The 6,000-nt window shown below is 36.4% G+C and overlaps 1 protein-coding gene and 1 pseudogene across 1 annotated transcript in view; both read left to right on the top strand.

Annotated features, from left to right (window-relative positions):
- Positions 1-6,000, top strand: part of LOC141437248 (glutathione hydrolase 1 proenzyme-like) — a gene marked incomplete at its 3' end in the record, with an annotated part of 66,994 nt that overhangs the window by 37,977 nt on the left and 23,017 nt on the right.
- LOC141437107 (uncharacterized) lies at positions 2,613-5,191 on the top strand (annotated as a pseudogene).

Below are 6,000 nucleotides of genomic sequence, written 5' to 3'. Positions count from 1 at the left end.
TGGACTAGGTCATTTTTCCCATGATGATATTATTATTTATTATATTATTATTCCAGAAATTTACGCTTAAATATCATTGAAATTCGTCTAGATTTCATATTAACCAACATTCAAGTTTATAATATCAATTTGTAGGATTTTGACGGCAACGATGGCAGCTGCTGGTTTTTGCTTTTCAGAAATTTAAAGCGATCCAAAAAATGACCAATCGAATAAAAACATTGCGACTTTCAATTTTCATGTGGATCATTATATTTGGTACGGCGCCGAAGTTTCTAAAGCTTTCTCCTTGATCCAGCCTCGACGCGGGCGCAGTTTCACTTAATACGAGTAGGTAGTGTTGTTACTTTATATTTAGAGTAGGTAGGGATGTGCCGAAAATCCGTAACTGTAACCACAAATATTCGCATGAAGAAAAAAATCCGTAACCATTTATTTTTACCGGATGTTTTGTAACTATTCTCATATTCAGCTGAAAGACGTCCACTGTTGATAAAGCCTCCCCTTACAACGCAACTATGGACAACCACTTGCCACTGTTACTTACCAGTTGGTCGCAATTCTAACGATGTCGTCAGTCCACCTGGTTGGAGGCCTGCCAAAGCTTCGTCTTCCAGTTCCTGGTCGCCACTCGGGAACGTTATCCCTCAATCGTTTTTTCTCCCAGTGGTTTTAATCCTCAATTATTTTGTAAAGAATTTCATTAACTATACATAATTATATCTAAAAATTTAAACAACAGCAGCGAAATGCTATTTAAACTTCAATTAAATTGCTTTTATACGTATCTTAAATCTCGTATTTGGTAGGTATAAGGTAAGGTCCGAGTGGTCGACACGCTAATGCCCAATAGACGACACCCTGCTACAATACAAGTAACAGGCAGTAGACCGTTTCGGCCGTATTTTTGAAATTTATACCTACGGCTGCGCGGAGCGCTAGGGTTGGCAACTACAAAAAGTAAAACGGACGTGTGTAGATTTTTATTGTAATAATAATAAATAATAAATATCACGGGACAATTCGATAAAATTCATCCATCCCAGCCTATATACGTCCCACTGCTGGGCACAGGCCTCCTCTCAGAACGAGAGGGCTTGCACCATAGTTCCCACGCGAGCCCATTGCGGATTGGGAACTTCACACGCACCATTGAATTGCTTCTCAGGTTTGTGCAGGTTTCCTCACGATGTTTTCCTTTCCCGCAAAACTCGTGGTAAATATCAAATGTAATTCCGCACATGAATTTGGAAAAACCCAGAGGTGCGAGCCGGGGTTTGAACCCACGACCCTCTGCTTGAGAGGCGATAGGTCAAACCGCTAGGCCACCACGGCTTATACACACACACACACACACACACACACACACACAAACACGCACGCGCACGCGCGCGCACGCACGCACGCACGCACGCACGCACGCACGCACGCACGCACGCACGCACGCACGCATTGGGACAGTGATGAGCACTTGTACAAAATACCGGTAATGTAAAACACACCCACCTAGCCTAGAGCATATTAGACAGACATAATTTCAAAATTCGTGGTGACCTAGTGGTGGTAGTCAAACACCTATGGCCTCTCAGGCACTGACTCATCGGTTCAAACCCGGGCTCATATCTCTGCGTTTTTGAAATTCTTGTGTGAAATTACATTCGAAATTTACCACGCGATTTATTAGCAATCACCGACTTTTCTATCGCCATTTTACGGGTGGTATTTACTTACCGATATTACCTTTTTTCGTTACTCTGTTTGGCCTTGCAAAATTTTCTCATTTACATTTTACGTAAAAAAGTATTTAACTCGAAATTCTCTTCCCCTAGGATCCCTAGCAGTGGGGGTGCCAGGTGAACTTCGGGGAATGTGGAAAGCCCACCAACGGTGGGGCCTGCTGCCCTGGGAGAGCCTGATCAAACCCACCCTAGAGTTCTGCAGATACGGAATTAAATTGTCCCGCGTTATGTACGGCGGTCTCGAGAGTGCTCCATATATCAAGAGTGATCCACTGTTGAAGTAAGTTGAAACAGTTTCATTTATATTGGAGAACTAAACCAAGTCCATTTTAGCAGCACATTATTTGATAAATGGGCGTTTTCAAATAAAGTGTATCCTACCTTTTTTTATTTTGGAAAAAAATATGGTTTCTCCTACTCAAAATCAATTCCGATCGTTTAAAAAATGTCCCCGTTTTTTGATTCAAAATTTAATGAGTCAGTCAATTTAGACACGTCGCCCATACTGAGGGTATGAAAAAAACGTCGCAAAACTGAAATTGTTTTTGGCTCATTTTTTAAACTATCGGGATCGATTGTGCTCTTGATTCTGAGTAGGAAAAACCATACTTCTTCCAAAATTTCAAAAAAATAAAGGGTACGCCCAACGCCCAAATAATTAAATACCGTATATCGATACAAAACCAGCATTTGGTAGCATCATTTGTCAGCAAAGGTAGATACTCTGATTAGTATCATAAGTAATGAATTATCCGTAAATGCCAGAGCGATATTTATTTTGAGCAATAACTTCGATAGGAAAGACGGATAATTGACAACCATGCTTGACAAAAAAAATGATCTTTTTTGTTTCGTGTTCGTTGTTGTCGTGTTAAGTATTGGAAATACTACCGCTGTTGGAACATCGGAAGGAAAAATGAATAAATGTATTGTAAATATACTTTCTTCAAAAAGTCTTCGTGGATCAGACTTGGCCATTATTAACAATGACAAGGTAACAAACAATTTACTTAATTCAAAAGATTCATGACACTATGAACGTCAAACTCTACGTTAAAGATTATAACGTATCTGTGAGCACGACAGCCAATACGTATATAATTTATGTCCAAGATCTTTCCAACTTTGAAGGTCTCATCGACAACCTGGACAAAGATTGGTATCGCAAACCAGAATCCCTTTACATCGTTATACTGAAAAATAATGACAAAGATATCGTGCCATCAATATTTTGAACATTATGGAATCACCACATAATACATGTTTTAGTTGTTATTATATGCGACATAAAAGATGATGGTTCAATTTATACATATTATCCGTACGCAGAAGGAAGATGTGGTCGAGATTATAAAAATATTGTCAGGCTTTGTGAATTTAAAAATAATAGAGAGCCTAATGTAATTGAAATTTTGAATGAATATGACAAACCAGTTCTGAAGAATTGCACAATGCAAGTGGGTACTAACATTATTCCACCTTATGTTATATCAGCTCAATCTACAAGTAATGAATTCATAGTTGGAATCGAGAGATTTTTATTGGAGATGCTGTTTCAAAGGGAAAATATATCACTGAGCTACACATACTTTACTGAGAGTCTGGAATTCGGACGCATACTGGACAACTTCACAGTCACGGGGAAAATAGCAAAACTGTATGCAAACGAAATTGAATTGTTGTGTGGCGGATTCCTATTAAACCATCAACGTGTGATATTTTTTAATTTTATAAGTAATCATTTAACACTCCAGGATAAATTCATTACCATTACCCCTAATGCTGGTTTAGTTGAAAAATGGAAAATAGTTTACTTAATGTTTGATTGGGCGGTTTGGTTATTATTAGTGTTCGTTTTATTGTGTTGTGCAGTGTTTCTTTCTGGCATAAGTACTTTTGTGACGGTGCGGAAGAAATTAGTTTCTGAGCTTTTTAAACTTTTCAGAAGTGAAACTCAATACAATTCTTTGATTCTTCGAAATAACATTTACCAAAACCTGATAATTATTCATTGGCTTTGGTTCATTTTTTTAATAAATTGTTTCTATCAAACTAAGTTAACAAGTTTTACGACTTGTCGATCATATAAGTCACAGGTAAACGATCTTTCATCTTTGCAAGCCCATAATTTAAGACCAATTTTCACAAAAGATGTGTTAAAGCTTTTTAATATTACAAGTGAAATTTCTAAATTGATTAACGATCATACGACTGTTGATATTTGCGAGACAGTCGATGATTGTTTGAGGGATATTGCTAATAGCGATACTAAGTACTCAATTAAACTACGTTTTCGTGTACTTTGGTGGATGTCTAATCACCCACAGGAGAGAAAACAAATTCATATAATGAAACAGAAATTTTCTAATACAATATATGGAATATTTTTCAAACGAGGTTTTCCACTACTGCGTGAGTTTGATGACAAAATGTTGCGGATAGTAGAATCAGGGTTTTTGCAAGCTGTTAAAGGATTTCATAGTATTGATCGCGAATCTAAGGCCGCAAATGGAGTCATGAGGTCGCTTGAAATAACTACTTGGAAATTAGAAGATCTAATTATACCATTCGGCCTTCTTCTTCTTTGGTGAACTTTTGTCAGTGTTAATGTTTATTACTGAAATATTGTACAAGATTAATTTAAATTATTCTTCCACTTTTCTGTATTTATAGTCCAGCTAGATGTTACAATTATATATATTTACCTATGTGTCTACTGTTTTCTAGAATGTATTTACCCCGTATACGTTACTTCTAGTTTAAACATTCAGATGATATGCACTGTGTGTTTCAACTATCCCGAATAAATATATCAAGTAAAACATAAATTTTACTTTATTTTTCACGAATAACTTCTAACACTCGAGATCATAAAATACCCTAGAATTTGATAATTTTTCTGTTTAGTGACTAAGTAAAAAAAAAGGTTACATATATCTTAAAAAGCTTATTTAACCGGAACATGACACCATGCTCAGAAATCAGAAATCAGAAATCAGAATCGTTTATTTGCTAGAATACAGTATAAATGGTGTTACAGTCTTCTTGTCCATTGTATCCAACCTGCATGCAGGCGTGCAAATTATTAACACATTAAATTTACAATTATAATAATTATCATTAAAATATATTATTCTTTTATACTGGTCTAATGTCCACTAATAGTCGTTCACAAATTAAGTCAAATAAAATTACCTAAAATAAACATCACCCGTTATCTGCCAAATATTCTTTTACACTGTAAAAACATTTATGTTGTAGCCAATCGATTAATTTAGATTTGAATCTTTGCTTGCTCTGTAGTTTAATATCTTCAGGCAAGCTATTATAGAGGACTATACTCATATTGTAACAGTTTTTCCTATAGATGGAGGTGTGGCAAGGAGGCTGACATAAAAGGCTCCTGTATTGAGCCCTTACGTGCCGAGAACTCGCTTCTGTACGTCGAGTGAAGTAACACGTATTGTCTCTGACAAAAAGACATGCTTCTTTTATATACATGCATGGGAGCGGAAGTATATTAAACTTTTTAAATAATGGTTTGCAGCTATCCAGAATCCCTGCATTATCGAGAGCGCGAATACACTTTTTCTGAATTTTAAAAGCTCTTTCAACCTCAACGGAATTTCCCCACAGCAATAATCCATAGCTTAGAACAGAGGAGACATAACCATGGTATGCTGTGATAGCTGCTTCTGGCGTTATTGTTTGTTTCAGCTTTCTTAAGGCAAACACAAATCTAGCCAATTTCTTGCAGACCTGGTTAACGTGATGCTTCCAATTCAAATTTTTGTCTATGTTGAAGCCTAAGAAGGACACAACATCAACCGTTTCTATGCTTGAAAGGTTGTATCTAATTTGTATGGGTAGTGGCTTTGCATTATACGGACCAAATTGCATAGCTTTAGTCTTAGTCAGGTTAACTTTCAGATTATTGTTATTTAGCCAGTTGATAGCGTCTGATAGTGTACTATTTACGTTTTTTTCAAATACCGAGATATTTTTGTGGTCACCTTTAATTATAAGAGTAGAGTCGTCAGCGAAAAGGATGCAGTCATGATTCAAAGCATTGGGAAAATCGTTAATTGCAAGCTAATTAGTAGTAGGTAGTTCTAACGGGTGATATTTTTTTTTTGAAATCAAAGTGAAAATAATTACAGGCTTTTACCATTTTCGTGACGACAACTTAGGTAAGTGAAATAAAATGTCCGTGGGTTGATAATTAGTCTTAAAAATGGGGTACACAAAACAGTCATTATCA

The sequence above is a fragment of the Choristoneura fumiferana genome, chromosome 17, assembly GCF_025370935.1.
Source record: "Choristoneura fumiferana chromosome 17, NRCan_CFum_1, whole genome shotgun sequence".
NCBI lineage: Eukaryota > Metazoa > Arthropoda > Insecta > Lepidoptera > Tortricidae > Choristoneura > Choristoneura fumiferana.
The sequence above is the reverse complement of the archived record's forward strand: the minus strand, read 5'-3'. Positions and strand labels throughout refer to the sequence as shown.